Source organism: Heterodontus francisci, unplaced genomic scaffold (genome assembly GCF_036365525.1).
Source record: "Heterodontus francisci isolate sHetFra1 unplaced genomic scaffold, sHetFra1.hap1 HAP1_SCAFFOLD_1064, whole genome shotgun sequence".
NCBI lineage: Eukaryota > Metazoa > Chordata > Chondrichthyes > Heterodontiformes > Heterodontidae > Heterodontus > Heterodontus francisci.
The window spans coordinates 48,522-71,012 of NW_027140338.1; positions in this window are offsets into that span (position 1 = coordinate 48,522).

Here is a 22,491-nt window from a genome sequence, read left to right on the forward strand (position 1 = left end):
AGAGAGTCTCACTGTCAGGGACCCCTGTTATAGAGGGAGTCTCACCGTCAGGGACCCCTGTTAAAGAGGGAGTCTCACCGTCAGGGACCCCTGTTAAAGAGAGAGTCTCACCGTCAGGGACCCCGGTTATAGAGGGAGTCTCTCCTTCAGGGACCCCTGTTAAAGAGGTAGTCTCACCGCCAGCGACCCCTGTTAAAGAGGGAGTCTCACCGTCAGGGACCCCTGTTAAAGAGAGAGTCTCACCGTCAGGGACTCCTGTTAAAGAGGGAGTCTCACCATCAGGGACCCCTGTTAAAGAGGGAGTCTCACCATCAGGGACCCCTGTTAAATAGGGAGTCTCACCGTCAGGGACCCCTGTTAAAGAGGGAGTCTCACCGTCAGGGTCCCCTGTTAAAGAGGGAGTCTCACCGTCAGGGACCCCTGTTAAAGAGGGAGTCTCACCGTCAGGGTCCCCTGTTAAAGAGAGAGTCTCACCGTCAGGGACCCCTGTTAAAGAGGGAGTCTCACCATCAGGGTCCCCTGTTAAAGAGGGAGTCTCACCGTCAGGGTCCCCTGTTAAAGAGAGAGTCTCACTGTCAGGAACCCCTGTTAAGGAGGGAGTCTCACCGTCAGGGACCCCTGTTATAGAGGGAGTCTCACCGTCAGGGTCACCTGTTAAAGAGAGAGTCTCACCGTCAGGGACCCCTGTTAAAGAGGGAGTCTCACCGTCAGGGTCCCCTGTTAAAGAGAGAGTCTCACCGTCAGGGACTCCTGTTAAAGAGGGAGTCTCACCGTCAGGGTCCCCTGTTAAAGAGAGAGTCTCACTGTCAGGAACCCCTGTTAAGGAGGGAGTCTCACCGTCAGGGACCCCTGTTGAAGAGGGAATCTCACCATTAGGGACCCCTGTTACAGAGGGAGTCTCACCGTCAGGGTCCCCTGTTAAAGAGAGAGTCTCACTGTCAGGAACCCCTGTTAAAGAGGGAGTCTCACCGTCAGGGACCCCTGTTATAGAGGGAGTCTCACCGTCAGGGTCCCCTGTTAAAGAGAGAGTCTCACCGTCAGGGACCCCTGTTAAAGAGAGAGTCTCACCGTCAGGGTCCCCCGTTAAAGAGAGAGTCTCACCGTCAGGGTCCCCTGTTAAAGAGAGAGTCTCACCGTCAGGGACCCCTGTTAAAGAGAGAGTCTCACCGTCAGGGTCCCCCGTTAAAGAGAGAGTCTCACCGTCAGGGTCCCCCGTTAAAGAGAGAGTCTCACCGTCAGGGTCCCCTGTTAAAGAGAGAGTCTCACCGTCAGGGACCCCTGTTAAAGAGAGAGTCTCACCGTCAGGGTCCCCCGTTAAAGAGAGACTCTCACCGTCAGGGTCCCCCGTTAAAGAGGGAGTCTCACTGTCAGGGACCCCTGTTAAAGAGGGAGTCTCACTGTCAGGGACCCCTGTTAAAGAGAGAGTCTCACCGTCAGGGACCCCTGTTAAAGAGGGAGTCTCACCGTCAGGGTCCCCCGTTAAAGAGAGAGTCTCACCGTCAGGGACCCCTGTTATAGAGGGAGTCTCACCGTCAGGGACCCCTGTTAAAGAGAGAGTCTCTCCATCAGGGACCCCTGTTAAAGAGGGAGTCTCACTGTCAGGGTCCCCCGTTAAAGAGAGAGTCTCACCGTCAGGGACCCCTGTTAAAGAGGGAGTCTCACCGTCAGGGACCCCTGTTAAAGAGAGAGTCTCACCGTCAGGGACCCCTGTTAAAGAGAGAGTCTCACCGTTAGGGACCCCTGTTATAGAGAGAGTCTCACCGTCAGGAACCCCTGTTAAAGAGGGAGTCTCACCGTCAGGGACCCCTGTTATAGAGGGAGTCTCACCGTCAGGGTCCCCCGTTAAAGAGAGAGTCTCACCATCAGGGACCCCCGTTAAAGAGAGAGTCTCACCGTCAGGGACCCCTGTTAAAGAGGTAGTCTCACCGCCAGCGACCCCTGTTAAAGAGGGAGTCTCACCGTCAGGGACCCCTGTTAAAGAGAGAGTCTCACCGTCAGGGACTCCTGTTAAAGAGGGAGTCTCACCATCAGGGACCCCTGTTAAAGAGGGAGTCTCACCATCAGGGACCCCTGTTAAATAGGGAGTCTCACCGTCAGGGACCCCTGTTAAAGAGGGAGTCTCACCGTCAGGGTCCCCTGTTAAAGAGGGAGTCTCACCGTCAGGGACCCCTGTTAAAGAGGGAGTCTCACCGTCAGGGTCCCCTGTTAAAGAGAGAGTCTCACCGTCAGGGACCCCTGTTAAAGAGGGAGTCTCACCATCAGGGTCCCCTGTTAAAGAGGGAGTCTCACCGTCAGGGTCCCCTGTTAAAGAGAGAGTCTCACTGTCAGGAACCCCTGTTAAGGAGGGAGTCTCACCGTCAGGGACCCCTGTTATAGAGGGAGTCTCACCGTCAGGGTCCCCTGTTAAAGAGAGAGTCTCACCGTCAGGGACCCCTGTTAAAGAGGGAGTCTCACCGTCAGGGTCCCCTGTTAAAGAGAGAGTCTCACCGTCAGGGACTCCTGTTAAAGAGGGAGTCTCACCGTCAGGGTCCCCTGTTAAAGAGAGAGTCTCACTGTCAGGAACCCCTGTTAAGGAGGGAGTCTCACCGTCAGGGACCCCTGTTGAAGAGGGAATCTCACCATTAGGGACCCCTGTTACAGAGGGAGTCTCACCGTCAGGGTCCCCTGTTAAAGAGAGAGTCTCACTGTCAGGAACCCCTGTTAAAGAGGGAGTCTCACCGTCAGGGACCCCTGTTATAGAGGGAGTCTCACCGTCAGGGTCCCCTGTTAAAGAGAGAGTCTCACCGTCAGGGACCCCTGTTAAAGAGAGAGTCTCACCGTCAGGGTCCCCCGTTAAAGAGAGAGTCTCACCGTCAGGGTCCCCTGTTAAAGAGAGAGTCTCACCGTCAGGGACCCCTGTTAAAGAGAGAGTCTCACCGTCAGGGTCCCCCGTTAAAGAGAGAGTCTCACCGTCAGGGTCCCCCGTTAAAGAGAGAGTCTCACCGTCAGGGTCCCCCGTTAAAGAGAGAGTCTCACCGTCAGGGACCCCTGTTAAAGAGAGAGTCTCACCGTCAGGGTCCCCCGTTAAAGAGAGACTCTCACCGTCAGGGTCCCCCGTTAAAGAGGGAGTCTCACTGTCAGGGACCCCTGTTAAAGAGGGAGTCTCACTGTCAGGGACCCCTGTTAAAGAGAGAGTCTCACCGTCAGGGACCCCTGTTAAAGAGGGAGTCTCACCGTCAGGGTCCCCCGTTAAAGAGAGAGTCTCACCGTCAGGGACCCCTGTTATAGAGGGAGTCTCACCGTCATGGACCCCTGTTAAAGAGAGAGTCTCTCCATCAGGGACCCCTGTTAAAGAGGGAGTCTCACTGTCAGGGTCCCCCGTTAAAGAGAGAGTCTCACCGTCAGGGACCCCTGTTAAAGAGGGAGTCTCACCGTCAGGGACCCCTGTTAAAGAGAGAGTCTCACCGTCAGGGACCCCTGTTAAAGAGAGAGTCTCACCGTTAGGGACCCCTGTTATAGAGAGAGTCTCACCGTCAGGAACCCCTGTTAAAGAGGGAGTCTCACCGTCAGGGACCCCTGTTATAGAGGGAGTCTCACCGTCAGGGTCCCCCGTTAAAGAGAGAGTCTCACCATCAGGGACCCCCGTTAAAGAGAGAGTCTCACCGTCAGGGACCCCTGTTAAAGAGGGAGTCTCACCGTCAGGGACCACTGTTAAAGAGAGAGTCTCACCGTCAGGGACCCCTGTTAAAGAGAGAGTCTCACCGTCAGGGTCCCCCGTTAAAGAGAGAGTCTCACCGTCAGGGACCCCTGTTAAACCTCATTGTTGGGGAATCCCATAAAAGAGTGAGCTCCAGCAATACGCTATTCAAGGATATACACTGCTGGTTGCACTTGCAGATGGTGCTGTTACTCCACGAATGCAGACCCATGAGGACACTGCATTGCATGTCCTCCTATCTACTCCGTGTTACAACCTACCCGAAGGTCAATTGCAGGGAATGAAATATCAATAGAGGATATTCTCTATCATACTGACAGGGACTGCTATTCTCTATAATATACACAGGGACTGCTATTCTCTATAATATACACAGTGACTGCTATTCCCTCTAATATACACAGGGACTGCTATTCTCTATAATATACACAGGGACTGCAATTCTCTATAATATACACAGAGACTGCTATTCTCTATAATATACACAGTGACTGCTATTCTATATAATATACACAGGGACTGCTATTATCTATAATATACACAGTGACTGCTATTCTCTATAATATACACAGGGACTGCTATTCTCTATAATATACACAGTGACTGCTATTCTCTATAATATACACAGTGACTGCTATTCTATATAATATACACAGGGACTGCTATTCTCTATAATATACACAGTGACTGCTATTCTCTATAATATACACAGGGACTGCTATTCTCTATAATATACACAGTGACTGCTATTCTCTATAATATACACAGGGACTGCTATTTTCTATAATTTACACAGGGACTGCTATTCTCTATAATATACACAGGGACTGCTATTCTCTATAATATACACAGGGACTGCTATTCTCTATAATATACACAGGGACTGCTATTCTCTATAATATACACAGGGACTGCTATTCTCTATAATTTACACAGGGACTGCTATTCTCTATAATATACACAGGGACTGCTATTATCTATAATATACACAGGGACTGCTATTCTCTATAATTTACACAGGGACTGCTATTCTCTATAATATACACAGGGACTGCTATTCTCTATAATATACACAGGGACTGCTATTCTCTATAATATACACAGTGACTGCTATTCTCTATAATATACACAGGGACTGTTATTCTCTATAATATACACAGGGACTGCTATTCTCTATAATATACACAGTGACTGCTATTCTCTATAATATGCACAGGGACTGCTATTCTCTATAATATACACAGGGACTGCTATTCTCTATAATATACACAGTGACTGCTATTCTCTATAATATACACAGTGACTGCTATTCTCTATAATATACACAGGGACTGCTATTATCTATAATATACACAGGGACTGCTATTCTCTATAATATGCACAGGGAGTGCTATTCTCTATAATATACACAGGGACTGCTATTATCTATAATATACACAGGGACTGCTATTCTCTATAATATACAGAGGGACTGCTATTCTCTATAATATACACAGGGACTGCTATTCTCTATAATATACACAGTGACTGCTATTCTCTATAATATACACAGGGACTGCTATTCACTATAATATACACAGTGACTGCTATTATCTATAATATACACAGTGACTGCTATTCTCTATAATATGCACAGGGACTGCTATTCTCTATAATATACACAGGGACTGCTGTTCTCTATAATATACACAGGGACTGCTATTCTCTATAATATACACAGTTACTGCTATTCTCTATAATATACACAGGGACTGCTATTCTCTATAATATGCACAGGGACTGCTATTCTCTATAATATACACAGTGACTGCTATTCTCTATAATATACACAGGGACTGCTATTCTCTATAATATACACAGGGAATGCTATTCTCTATAATATACACAGTTACTGCTATTCTCTATAATATACACAGGGACTGCTATTCTCTATAATATACACAGGGACTGCTATTCTCTATAATATACACAGTGACTGCTATTCTCTATAATATACACAGGGACTGCTATTCTCTATAATATACACAGGGACTGCTATTCTCTATAATATACACAGGGACTGCTATTATCTATAATATACACAGTGACTGCTATTCTCTATAATATACACAGGGACTGCTATTCTCTATAATATACACAGTTACTGCTATTCTCTATAATATACACAGGGACTGCTATTCTCTATAATATACACAGGGACTGCTATTCTCTATAATATACACAGTGACTGCTATTCTCTATAATATACACAGGGACTGCTATTCTCTATAATATACACAGGGACTGCTATTCTCTATAATATACACTGGGACTGCTATTATCTATAATATACACAGTGACTGCTATTATCGAAAATATACACAGGGACTGCTATTCTCTATAATATACACAGGGACTGCTGTTCTCTATAATATACACAGTGACTGCTATTATCGAAAATATACACAGGGACTGCTATTCTCTATAATATACACAGGGACTGCTATTCTCTATAATATACACAGGGACTGCTGTTCTCTATAATATACACAGTGACTGCTATTATCGAAAATATACACAGGGACTGCTATTCTCTATAATATACACAGGGACTGCTATTCTCTATAATATACACAGTGACTGCTATTCTCTATAATATACACAGTGACTGCTATGATCTATAATATACACAGGGACTGCTATTCTCTATAATATACACAGTGACTGCTATTCTCTATAATATACACAGTGACTGCTATGATCTATAATATACACAGGGACTGCTCTTCTCTATAATATACACAGTGACTGCTATTATCTATAATATACACAGGGACTGCTATTCTCTATAATATACACAGGGACTGCTATTCTCTATAATATACACAGGGACTGCTATTATCTATTATATACACAGGAGCTGCTATTCTCTATAATATACACAGCGACTGCTATTCTCTATAATATACACAGGGACTGCTATTCTCCATAATATACACAGGGACGGCTATTCTCTATAATATACACAGGGACTGCTATTATCTATAATATACACAGGGACTGCTATTCTCTATAATATACACAGGGACTGCTATTCTCTATAATATACACAGGGACTGCTATTATCTATTATATACACAGGGAATGCTATTCTCTATAATATACACAGTGACTGCTATTATCTATAATATACACAGTGACTGCTATTCTCTATAATATACACAGGGACTGCTATTCTCTATAATATACACAGGGACTGCTATTCTCTATAATATACACAGGGACTGCTATTCTCTATAATATACACAGGGACTGCTATTATCTATTATATACACAGGGAATGCTATTCTCTATAATATACACAGTGACTGCTATTATCTATAATATACACAGTGACTGCAATTATCTATAATATACACAGGGACTGCTATTCTCTATAATATACACAGGGACTGCTATTCTCTATAATATACACAGGGACTGCTATTCTCTATAATATACACAGGGACTGCTATTCTCCATAATATACACAGGGACTGCTATTCTCTATAATATACACAGGGACTGCTATTATCTATAATATACACAGGGACTGCTATTCTCCATAATATACACAGTGACTGCTATTCTCTATAATATACACAGGGACTGCTATTATCTATAATATACACAGGGACTGCTATTCTCTATAATATACACTGGGACAGCACTTCTCTTTAATCGACACAGGGACTGCTGTTGTCTGTGATATACACAGTGACTGCTATTCTCTATTATATACACAGGGACTGCTACTCTCTATAATATACACAGGGACTGCGATTATCGAAAATATACACAGTGACTGCTATTATCTATAATATACACAGGGACTGCTATTCTCTATAATATACACAGTGACTGCTATTCTCTATAATATACACAGTGACTGCTATTCTCCATAATATACACAGGGACTGCTATTCTCTATAATATACACAGGGACTGCTATTATCTATAATATACACAGGGACTGCTATTCTCTATAATATACACTGGGACAGCACTTCTCTTTAATCGACACAGGGACTGCTGTTGTCTGTGATATACACAGTGACTGCTATTCTCTATTATATACACAGGGACTGCTACTCTCTATAATATACACAGGGACTGCGATTATCGAAAATATACACAGTGACTGCTATTCTCTATAATATACACAGTGACTGCTATTATCTATAATATACACAGGGACTGCTATTCTCTATAATATACACAGGGACTGCTATTCTCTATAATATACACAGGGACTGCTATTCTCCATAATATACACAGTGACTGCTATTCTCTATAATATACACAGGGACTGCTATTATCTATAATATACACAGGGACTGCTATTCTCTATAATATACACTGGGACAGCACTTCTCTTTAATCGACACAGGGACTGCTGTTGTCTGTGATATACACAGTGACTGCTATTCTCTATTATATACACAGGGACTGCTACTCTCTATAATATACACAGGGACTGCGATTATCGAAAATATACACAGTGACTGCTATTATCTATAATATACACAGGGACTGCTATTCTCTATAATATACACAGTGACTGCTATTCTCTATAATATACACAGGGACTGCGATTATCGAAAATATACACAGTGACTGCTATTATCTATAATATACACAGGGACTGCTATTCTCTATAATATACACAGGGACTGCTATTCTCTATAATATACACAGGGACTGCTATTATCTATAATATACACAGGGACTGCTATTATCTATAATATACACAGTGACTGCTATTCTCTATAATATACACGGTGACTGCTATTCTCTATAATATACACAGAGACTGCTATTCTCTATAATATACACAGGGACTGCTATTATCTATAATATACACAGGGACTACTATTATCTATAATATACACAGGGACTGCTATTATCTATAATATACACAGGGACTGCTATTATCTATAATATATTCAGGGACTGCTATTATCTATAATATACACAGTGACTGCTATTCTCTATAATATACACAGTGACTGTTATTCTCTATAATATACACAGGGTCTGCTATTCTCTATAATATACACAGGGACTGCTATTCTCTATAATATACACAGGGACTGCTATTATCTATAATATACACAGGGACTACTATTATCTATAATATACACAGGGACTGCTATTATCTATAATATACACAGGGACTACTATTATCTATAATATACACAGGGACTGCTATTCTCTATAATATACACAGGGACTGCTATTATCTATAATATACACAGGGACTACTATTATCTATAATATACACAGGGACTGCTATTATCTATAATATACACAGGGACTGCTATTATCTATAATATACACAGGGACTACTATTATCTATAATATACACAGGGACTGCTATTCTCTATAATATACACAGGGACTGCTATTATCTATAATATACACAGGGACTACTATTATCTATAATATACACAGGGACTGCTATTATCTATAATATACACAGGGACTACTATTATCTATAATATACACAGGGACTGCTATTATCTATAATATACACAGGGACTGCTATTATCTATAATATACACAGTGACTGCTATTCTCTATAATATACACAGTGACTGTTATTCTCTACAATATACACAGGGTCTGCTATTCTCTATAATATACACAGGGACTGCTATTCTCTATAATATACACAGGGACTGCTATTATCTATAATATACACAGGGACTACTATTATCTATAATATACACAGGGACTGCTATTATCTATAATATACACAGGGACTGCTATTATCTATAATATACACAGTGACTGCTATTCTCTATAATATACACAGTGACTGTTATTCTCTATAATATACACAGGGTCTGCTATTCTCTATAATATACACAGGGACTGCTATTCTCTATAATATACACAGGGACTGCTATTATCTATAATATACACAGGGACTACTATTATCTATAATATACACAGGGACTGCTATTATCTATAATATACACAGGGACTGCTATTATCTATAATATACACAGTGACTGCTATTATCTATAATATTCACAGGGACTGCTATTATCTATAATATACACAGGGACTGCTATTCTCTATAATATACACAGTGACTGCTATTATCTATAATATTCACAGGGACTGCTATTATCTATAATATTCACAGGGACTGCTATTCTCTATAATATACACAGGGACTGCTATTATCTATAATATACACAGTGACTGCTATTCTCTATAATATTCACAGGGACTACTATTATCTATAATATACACAGGGACTGCTATTATCTATAATATACACAGGGACTGCTATTATCTATAATATACACAGTGACTGCTATTCTCTATAATATACACAGTGACTGCTATTCTCTATAATATACACAGTGACTGCTATTATCTATAATATACACAGTGACTGCTATTCTCTATATTATACACAGTGACTGCTATTCTCTATAATATACACAGGGACTGCTATTATCTATAATATACACAGGGACTGTTATTATCTATAATATACACAGGGACTGCTATTCTCCATAATATACACAGGGACTGCTATTCTCTATAATATACACAGTGACTGCTATTCTCTATAATATACACAGTGACTGCTATTATCTATAATATACACAGGGACTGCTATTATCTATAATATACACAGTGACTGCTATTCTCTATAATATACACAGTGACTGCTATTATCTATAATATACACAGTGACTGCTATTATCTATAATATACACAGGGACTGCTATTATCTATAATATACACAGTGACTGCTATTCTCTATAATATACACAGGGACTGCTATTATCTATAATATACACAGTGACTGCTATTATCTATAATATACACAGGGACTGCTATTATCTATAATATACACAGGGACTGCTATTCTCTATAATATACACAGGGACTGCTATTCTCTATAATATACACAGGGACTGCTATTCTCTATAATATACACAGGGACTGCTATTCTCTATAATATACACAGTGACTGCTATTATCTATAATATACACAGGGACTGCTATTCTCTATAATATACACAGTGACTGCTATTATCTATAATATACACAGTGACTGCTATTCCCTCTAATATACACAGGGACTGCTATTCTCTATAATATACACAGGGACTGCAATTCTCTATAATATACACAGAGACTGCTATTCTCTATAATATACACAGTGACTGCTATTCTATATAATATACACAGGGACTGCTATTATCTATAATATACACAGTGACTGCTATTCTCTATAATATACACAGGGACTGCTATTCTCTATAATATACACAGTGACTGCTATTCTCTATAATATACACAGTGACTGCTATTCTATATAATATACACAGGGACTGCTATTATCTATAATATACACAGTGACTGCTATTCTCTATAATATACACAGGGACTGCTATTCTCTATAATATACACAGTGACTGCTATTCTCTATAATATACACAGGGACTGCTATTATCTATAATATACACAGGGACTGCTATTCTCTATAATTTACACAGGGACTGCTATTCTCTATAATATACACAGGGACTGCTATTCTCTATAATATACACAGGGACTGCTATTCTCTATAATATACACAGTGACTGCTATTCTCTATAATATACACAGGGACTGTTATTCTCTATAATATACACAGGGACTGCTATTCTCTATAATATACACAGTGACTGCTATTCTCTATAATATGCACAGGGACTGCTATTCTCTATAATATACACAGGGACTGCTATTCTCTATAATATACACAGTGACTGCTATTCTCTATAATATACACAGTGACTGCTATTCTCTATAATATACACAGGGACTGCTATTATCTATAATATACACAGGGACTGCTATTCTCTATAATATGCACAGGGACTGCTATTCTCTATAATATACACAGGGACTGCTATTATCTATAATATACACAGGGACTGCTATTCTCTATAATATACAGAGGGACTGCTATTCTCTATAATATACACAGGGACTGCTATTCTCTATAATATACACAGTGACTGCTATTCTCTATAATATACACAGGGACTGCTATTCACTATAATATACACAGTGACTGCTATTATCTATAATATACACAGTGACTGCTATTCTCTATAATATGCACAGGGACTGCTATTCTCTATAATATACACACGGACTGCTGTTCTCTATAATATACACAGGGACTGCTATTCTCTATAATATACACAGTTACTGCTATTCTCTATAATATACACAGGGACTGCTATTCTCTATAATATACACAGGGACTGCTATTCTCTATAATATACACAGTGACTGCTATTCTCTATAATATACACAGGGACTGCTATTCTCTATAATATACACAGGGACTGCTATTCTCTATAATATACACAGTTACTGCTATTCTCTATAATATACACAGGGACTGCTATTCTCTATAATATACACAGGGACTGCTATTCTCTATAATATACACAGTGACTGCTATTCTCTATAATATACACAGGGACTGCTATTCTCTATAATATACACAGGGACTGCTATTCTCTATAATATACACAGGGACTGCTATTATCTATAATATACACAGTGACTGCTATTCTCTATAATATACACAGGGACTGCTATTCTCTATAATATACACAGTTACTGCTATTCTCTATAATATACACAGGGACTGCTATTCTCTATAATATACACAGGGACTGCTATTCTCTATAATATACACAGTGACTGCTATTCTCTATAATATACACAGGGACTGCTATTCTCTATAATATACACAGGGACTGCTATTCTCTATAATATACACTGGGACTGCTATTATCTATAATATACACAGTGACTGCTATTATCGAAAATATACACAGGGACTGCTATTCTCTATAATATACACAGGGACTGCTGTTCTCTATAATATACACAGTGACTGCTATTATCGAAAATATACACAGGGACTGCTATTCTCTATAATATACACAGGGACTGCTATTCTCTATAATATACACAGGGACTGCTGTTCTCTATAATACACACAGTGACTGCTTTTATCGAAAATATACACAGGGACTGCTATTCTCTATAATATACACAGGGACTGCTATTCTCTATAATATACACAGTGACTGCTATTCTCTATAATATACACAGTGACTGCTATGATCTATAATATACACAGGGACTGCTATTCTCTATAATATACACAGTGACTGCTATTCTCTATAATATACACAGTGACTGCTATGATCTATAATATACACAGGGACTGCTCTTCTCTATAATATACACAGTGACTGCTATTATCTATAATATACACAGGGACTGCTATTCTCTATAATATACACAGGGACTGCTATTCTCTATAATATACACAGGGACTGCTATTATCTATTATATACACAGGAGCTGCTATTCTCTATAATATACACAGCGACTGCTATTCTCTATAATATACACAGGGACTGCTATTCTCCATAATATACACAGGGACTGCTATTCTCTATAATATACACAGGGACTGCTATTATCTATAATATACACAGGGACTGCTATTCTCTATAATATACACAGGGACTGCTATTCTCTATAATATACACAGGGACTGCTATTCTCTATAATATACACAGGGACTGCTATTCTCTATAATATACACAGTGACTGCTATTATCTATAATATACACAGGGACTGCTATTCTCTATAATATACACAGTGACTGCTATTATCTATAATATACACAGTGACTGCTATTCCCTCTAATATACACAGGGACTGCTATTCTCTATAATATACACAGGGACTGCAATTCTCTATAATATACACAGAGACTGCTATTCTCTATAATATACACAGTGACTGCTATTCTATATAATATACACAGGGACTGCTATTATCTATAATATACACAGTGACTGCTATTCTCTATAATATACACAGGGACTGCTATTCTCTATAATATACACAGTGACTGCTATTCTCTATAATATACACAGTGACTGCTATTCTATATAATATACACAGGGACTGCTATTATCTATAATATACACAGTGACTGCTATTCTCTATAATATACACAGGGACTGCTATTCTCTATAATATACACAGTGACTGCTATTCTCTATAATATACACAGGGACTGCTATTATCTATAATATACACAGGGACTGCTATTCTCTATAATTTACACAGGGACTGCTATTCTCTATAATATACACAGGGACTGCTATTCTCTATAATATACACAGGGACTGCTATTCTCTATAATATACACAGTGACTGCTATTCTCTATAATATACACAGGGACTGTTATTCTCTATAATATACACAGGGACTGCTATTCTCTATAATATACACAGTGACTGCTATTCTCTATAATATGCACAGGGACTGCTATTCTCTATAATATACACAGGGACTGCTATTCTCTATAATATACACAGTGACTGCTATTCTCTATAATATACACAGTGACTGCTATTCTCTATAATATACACAGGGACTGCTATTATCTATAATATACACAGGGACTGCTATTCTCTATAATATGCACAGGGACTGCTATTCTCTATAATATACACAGGGACTGCTATTATCTATAATATACACAGGGACTGCTATTCTCTATAATATACAGAGGGACTGCTATTCTCTATAATATACACAGGGACTGCTATTCTCTATAATATACACAGTGACTGCTATTCTCTATAATATACACAGGGACTGCTATTCACTATAATATACACAGTGACTGCTATTATCTATAATATACACAGTGACTGCTATTCTCTATAATATGCACAGGGACTGCTATTCTCTATAATATACACAGGGACTGCTGTTCTCTATAATATACACAGGGACTGCTATTCTCTATAATATACACAGTTACTGCTATTCTCTATAATATACACAGGGACTGCTATTCTCTATAATATACACAGGGACTGCTATTCTCTATAATATACACAGTGACTGCTATTCTCTATAATATACACAGGGACTGCTATTCTCTATAATATACACAGGGACTGCTATTCTCTATAATATACACAGTTACTGCTATTCTCTATAATATACACAGGGACTGCTATTCTCTATAATATACACAGGGACTGCTATTCTCTATAATATACACAGTGACTGCTATTCTCTATAATATACACAGGGACTGCTATTCTCTATAATATACACAGGGACTGCTATTCTCTATAATATACACAGGGACTGCTATTATCTATAATATACACAGTGACTGCTATTCTCTATAATATACACAGGGACTGCTATTCTCTATAATATACACAGTTACTGCTATTCTCTATAATATACACAGGGACTGCTATTCTCTATAATATACACAGGGACTGCTATTCTCTATAATATACACAGTGACTGCTATTCTCTATAATATACACAGGGACTGCTATTCTCTATAATATACACAGGGACTGCTATTCTCTATAATATACACTGGGACTGCTATTATCTATAATATACACAGTGACTGCTATTATCGAAAATATACACAGGGACTGCTATTCTCTATAATATACACAGGGACTGCTGTTCTCTATAATATACACAGTGACTGCTATTATCGAAAATATACACAGGGACTGCTATTCTCTATAATATACACAGGGACTGCTATTCTCTATAATATACACAGGGACTGCTGTTCTCTATAATACACACAGTGACTGCTTTTATCGAAAATATACACAGGGACTGCTATTCTCTATAATATACACAGGGACTGCTATTCTCTATAATATACACAGTGACTGCTATTCTCTATAATATACACAGTGACTGCTATGATCTATAATATACACAGGGACTGCTATTCTCTATAATATACACAGTGACTGCTATTCTCTATAATATACACAGTGACTGCTATGATCTATAATATACACAGGGACTGCTCTTCTCTATAATATACACAGTGACTGCTATTATCTATAATATACACAGGGACTGCTATTCTCTATAATATACACAGGGACTGCTATTCTCTATAATATACACAGGGACTGCTATTATCTATTATATACACAGGAGCTGCTATTCTCTATAATATACACAGCGACTGCTATTCTCTATAATATACACAGGGACTGCTATTCTCCATAATATACACAGGGACTGCTATTCTCTATAATATACACAGGGACTGCTATTATCTATAATATACACAGGGACTGCTATTCTCTATAATATACACAGGGACTGCTATTCTCTATAATATACACAGGGACTGCTATTATCTATTATATACACAGGGAATGCTATTCTCTATAATATACACAGTGACTGCTATTCTCCATAATATACACAGGGACTGCTATTCTCTATAATATACACAGGGACTGCTATTATCTATAATATACACAGGGACTGCTATTCTCCATAATATACACAGTGACTGCTATTCTCTATAATATACACAGTGACTGCTATTCTCTATAATATACACAGGGACTGCTATTATCTATAATATACACAGGGACTGCTATTCTCTATAATATACACTGGGACAGCACTTCTCTTTAATCGACACAGGGACTGCTGTTGTCTGTGATATACACAGTGACTGCTATTCTCTATTATATACACAGGGACTGCTACTCTCTATAATATACACAGGGACTGCGATTATCGAAAATATACACAGTGACTGCTATTATCTATAATATACACAGGGACTGCTATTCTCTATAATATACACAGTGACTGCTATTCTCTATAATATACACAGGGACTGCGATTATCGAAAATATACACAGTGACTGCTATTATCTATAATATACACAGGGACTGCTATTCTCTATAATATACACAGGGACTGCTATTCTCTATAATATACACAGGGACTGCTATTATCTATAATATACACAGGGACTGCTATTATCTATAATATACACAGTGACTGCTATTCTCTATAATATACACGGTGACTGCTATTCTCTATAATATACACAGAGACTGCTATTCTCTATAATATACACAGGGACTGCTATTATCTATAATATACACAGGGACTACTATTATCTATAATATACACAGGGACTGCTATTCTCCATAATATACACAGGGACTGCTATTCTCTATAATATACACAGGGACTGCTATTATCTATAATATACACAGGGACTGCTATTCTCCATAATATACACAGTGACTGCTATTCTCTATAATATACACAGTGACTGCTATTCTCTATAATATACACAGGGACTGCTATTATCTATAATATACACAGGGACTGCTATTCTCTATAATATACACTGGGACAGCACTTCTCTTTAATCGACACAGGGACTGCTGTTGTCTGTGATATACACAGTGACTGCTATTCTCTATTATATACACAGGGACTGCTACTCTCTATAATATACACAGGGACTGCGATTATCGAAAATATACACAGTGACTGCTATTATCTATAATATACACAGGGACTGCTATTCTCTATAATATACACAGTGACTGCTATTCTCTATAATATACACAGGGACTGCGATTATCGAAAATATACACAGTGACTGCTATTATCTATAATATACACAGGGACTGCTATTCTCTATAATATACACAGGGACTGCTATTCTCTATAATATACACAGGGACTGCTATTATCTATAATATACACAGGGACTGCTATTATCTATAATATACACAGTGACTGCTATTCTCTATAATATACACGGTGACTGCTATTCTCTATAATATACACAGAGACTGCTATTCTCTATAATATACACAGGGACTGCTATTATCTATAATATACACAGGGACTACTATTATCTATAATATACACAGGGACTGCTATTATCTATAATATACACAGGGACTGCTATTATCTATAATATATTCAGGGACTGCTATTATCTATAATATACACAGTGACTGCTATTCTCTATAATATACACAGTGACTGTTATTCTCTATAATATACACAGGGTCTGCTATTCTCTATAATATACACAGGGACTGCTATTCTCTATAATATACACAGGGACTGCTATTATCTATAATATACACAGGGACTACTATTATCTATAATATACACAGGGACTGCTATTATCTATAATATACACAGGGACTACTATTATCTATAATATACACAGGGACTGCTATTCTCTATAATATACACAGGGACTGCTATTATCTATAATATACACAGGGACTACTATTATCTATAATATACACAGGGACTGCTATTATCTATAATATACACAGGGACTGCTATTATCTATAATATACACAGGGACTACTATTATCTATAATATACACAGGGACTGCTATTCTCTATAATATACACAGGGACTGCTATTATCTATAATATACACAGGGACTACTATTATCTATAATATACACAGGGACTGCTATTATCTATAATATACACAGGGACTACTATTATCTATAATATACACAGGGACTGCTATTATCTATAATATACACAGGGACTGCTATTATCTATAATATACACAGTGACTGCTATTCTCTATAATATACACAGTGACTGTTATTCTCTATAATATACACAGGGTCTGCTATTCTCTATAATATACACAGGGACTGCTATTCTCTATAATATACACAGGGACTGCTATTATCTATAATATACACAGGGACTACTATTATCTATAATATACACAGGGACTGCTATTATCTATAATATACACAGGGACTGCTATTATCTATAATATACACAGTGACTGCTATTCTCTATAATATACACAGTGACTGTTATTCTCTATAATATACACAGGGTCTGCTATTCTCTATAATATACACAGGGACTGCTATTCTCTATAATATACACAGGGACTGCTATTATCTATAATATACACAGGGACTACTATTATCTATAATATACACAGGGACTGCTATTATCTATAATATACACAGGGACTGCTATTATCTATAATATACACAGTGACTGCTATTATCTATAATATTCACAGGGACTGCTATTATCTATAATATACACAGGGACTGCTATTCTCTATAATATACACAGTGACTGCTATTATCTATAATATTCACAGGGACTGCTATTATCTATAATATTCACAGGGACTGCTATTCTCTATAATATACACAGGGACTGCTATTATCTATAATATACACAGTGACTGCTATTCTCTATAATATTCACAGGGACTACTATTATCTATAATATACACAGGGACTGCTATTATCTATAATATACACAGGGACTGCTATTATCTATAATATACACAGTGACTGCTATTCTCTATAATATACACAGTGACTGCTATTCTCTATAATATACACAGTGACTGCTATTATCTATAATATACACAGTGACTGCTATTCTCTATAATATACACAGTGACTGCTATTCTCTATAATATACACAGGGACTGCTATTCTCTATAATATACACAGTGACTGCTATTATCTATAATATACACAGGGACTGTTATTATCTATAATATACACAGGGACTGCTATTCTCCATAATATACACAGGGACTGCTATTCTCTATAATATACACAGTGACTGCTATTCTCTATAATATACACAGTGACTGCTATTATCTATAATATACACAGGGACTGCTATTATCTATAATATACACAGTGACTGCTATTCTCTATAATATACACAGTGACTGCTATTATCTATAATATACACAGTGACTGCTATTATCTATAATATACACAGGGACTGCTATTATCTATAATATACACAGTGACTGCTATTCTCTATAATATACACAGGGACTGCTATTATCTATAATATACACAGTGACTGCTATTCTCTATAATATACACAGGGACTGCTATTCTCTATAATATACACAGGGACTGCTATTCTCTATAATATACACTGTGACTGCTATTATCTATAATATACACAGGGACTGCTATTCTCTATAATATACACAGTGACTGCTATTATCTATAATATACACAGGGACTGCTATTATCTATAATATACACAGTGACTGCTATTCTCTATAATATACACAGGGACTGCTATTATCTATAATATACACAGTGACTGCTATTCTCTATAATATACACAGGGACTGCTATTCTCTATAATATACACAGGGACTGCTATTCTCTATAATATACACAGGGACTGCTATTATCTATAATATACACAGTGACTGCTATTCTCTATAATATACACAGGGACTGCTATTCTCTATAATATACACAGTGACTGCTATTCTCTATAATATACACAGGGACTGCTATTCTCTATAATATACACAGTGACTGCTATTATCTATAATATACACAGGGACTGCTATTCTCTATAATATACACAGTGACTGCTATTATCTATAATATACACAGGGACTGCTATTATCTATAATATACACAGGGACTGCTATTCTCTATAATATACACAGTGACTGCTATTCTCTATAATATACAGAGGGACTGCAATTATCTATAATATACACAGGGACTGCTATTCTCTATAATATACACAGTGACTGCTATTCACTATAATATACAGAGGGACTGCAATTATCTATAATATACACAGGGACTGCTATTATAGAACATAGAACATAGAACATAGAACATACAGCACAGAACAGGCCCTTCGGCCCACAATGTTGTGCCGATCCTTTGTCCTCTGTCAAGGACAATTTAATCTATACCCCATCATTCTCCTTTATCCATATACCTATCCAAAAGCCTTTTGAAAGTCCCTAAAGTTTCTGACTCAACAACTTCCCCGGGCAAGGCATTCCATGCCTCGACCACTCTCTGGGTAAAGAACCTTCCCCTGACATCCCCCTTATATCTCCCACCCTTCACCTTAAATTTATGACCCCTTGTAACGCTTTGCTCCACCCGGGGAAAAAGTTTCTGACTGTCTACCCTATCTATTCCCCTGATCATCTTATAAACCTCTATCATGTCACCCCTCATCCTTCTCCTTTCTAATGAGAAGAGGCCTAGAATGTTCAGCCTTTCCTCGTAAGACTTATTCTCCATTCCAGGCAACATCCTGGTAAATCTCCTCTGCACCCTCTCCAAGGCTTCCACATCCTTCCTAAAATGAGGCGACCAGAACTGCACACAGTACTCCAAATGAGGCCTTACCAAGGTCCTGTACAGCTGCATCATCACCTCACGGCTCTTAAATTCAATCCCTCTGCTAATGAACGCTAACACCCCATATGCCTTCTTCACAGCCCTATCCACTTGAGTTGCAACTTTCAATGATCTATGCACATAGACCCCAAGGTCTCTCTGCTCCTCCACATGCCCAAGAACCCTACCGTTAACCCAGTATTTTGCATTCATGTTTGTCCTTCCAAAATGGACGACCTCACACTTTTCAGGGTTAAACTCCATCTGCCACTTTTCAGCCCAGCACTGCAACCTATCCAAGTCCCTTTGCAGACGACAATAGCCCTCCTCGGTATCCACAACTCCACCAACCTTTGTATCATCTGCAAATTTACTGACCCACCCTTCGACTTCCTCATCCAAGTCGTTAATAAAAATCACAAACAGGAGAGGACCCAGAACTGATCCCTGCGGCACGCCACTGGTAACTGGGCTCCAGGCTGAGTATTTACCATCTAAGACCACTCTCTGCCTTCTATCAGTTAGCCAATTCTTAATCCAACTGGCCACATTCCCCACTATCCCATGCCTCCTGACTTTCTCCATAAGTCTACCATGGGGGACCTTATCAAATGCCTTACTAAAATCCATGTACACCACATCCACTGGTTTACCCTCATCCACTTGCTTGGTCACCTGCTCAAAGAATTCAATCAGGCTTGTGAGGCAAGACCTACCCCTCACAAAACCGTGCTGACTGTCCCGAATCAAGCAGTGTCTTTCCAGATGCTCAGAAATCCTATCCCTCAGCACCTTTTCCATCAACTTGCCTACCACCGAAGTAAGACTAACTGGCCTGTAATTCCCAGGGTTGTTCCTATTCCCTTTCTTGAACAGGGGCACAACATTTGCCACCCTCCAATCACCTGGTACCACCCCCGTCAGCAGAGAAGATGAAAAGATCATTGCCAGCGGCTCTGCAATTTCATCCCTTGCTTCCCATAACATCCTTGGATATACCCCGTCAGGCCCGGGAGACTTGTCTATCTTCAAGTTATTCAAAAACCCCAACACATCTTCCCTCCTAACGAGCACTTCCTCGAGCTTACCAGTCTGCTTCCCACCGTCCTCTTCAGTAATACACCCCTTCTCATTCGTAAATACCGAAGAGAAGTACTCATTCAAAACCTCACTTATCTCTTCCGGCTCAACACACAGTCTCCCGCTATTGTCCTTGACCGGACCTACGGTCCCCTTAGTCATCCTCATATTTCTGACATACGCGTAAAAGGCCTTGGGGTTTTCTTTTATCCTACCCGCCAAGCATTTTTCATGCCCTCTCTTAGCTCTCCTAATCCCTTTCTTCAGATCCTTCCTGGCCATCTTGTATCCCTCCAGAGCTATGCCTGTGCCCTTTTTCCTCAACTTTATATACGCATCCTTCTTCTTCCTAACAAGACTCTCAACCTCTCTTGTCAACCACGGTTCCCTCACATGACCATCCCTTCCCTGTCTGACAGGGACATGCTTATCAATGGCCCCTACTATCTGCTCCTTGAAAAAGTTCCACATTTCGACCGTGCCCTTCCCTGCCAGCATATGCTCCCAACTTATGCTCCTCAGTTCCTGCCTGACAGCATCATATCTACCCTTCCCCCAATTGTAAACCTTGCCCTGTTGCACATACCTATCCCTCTC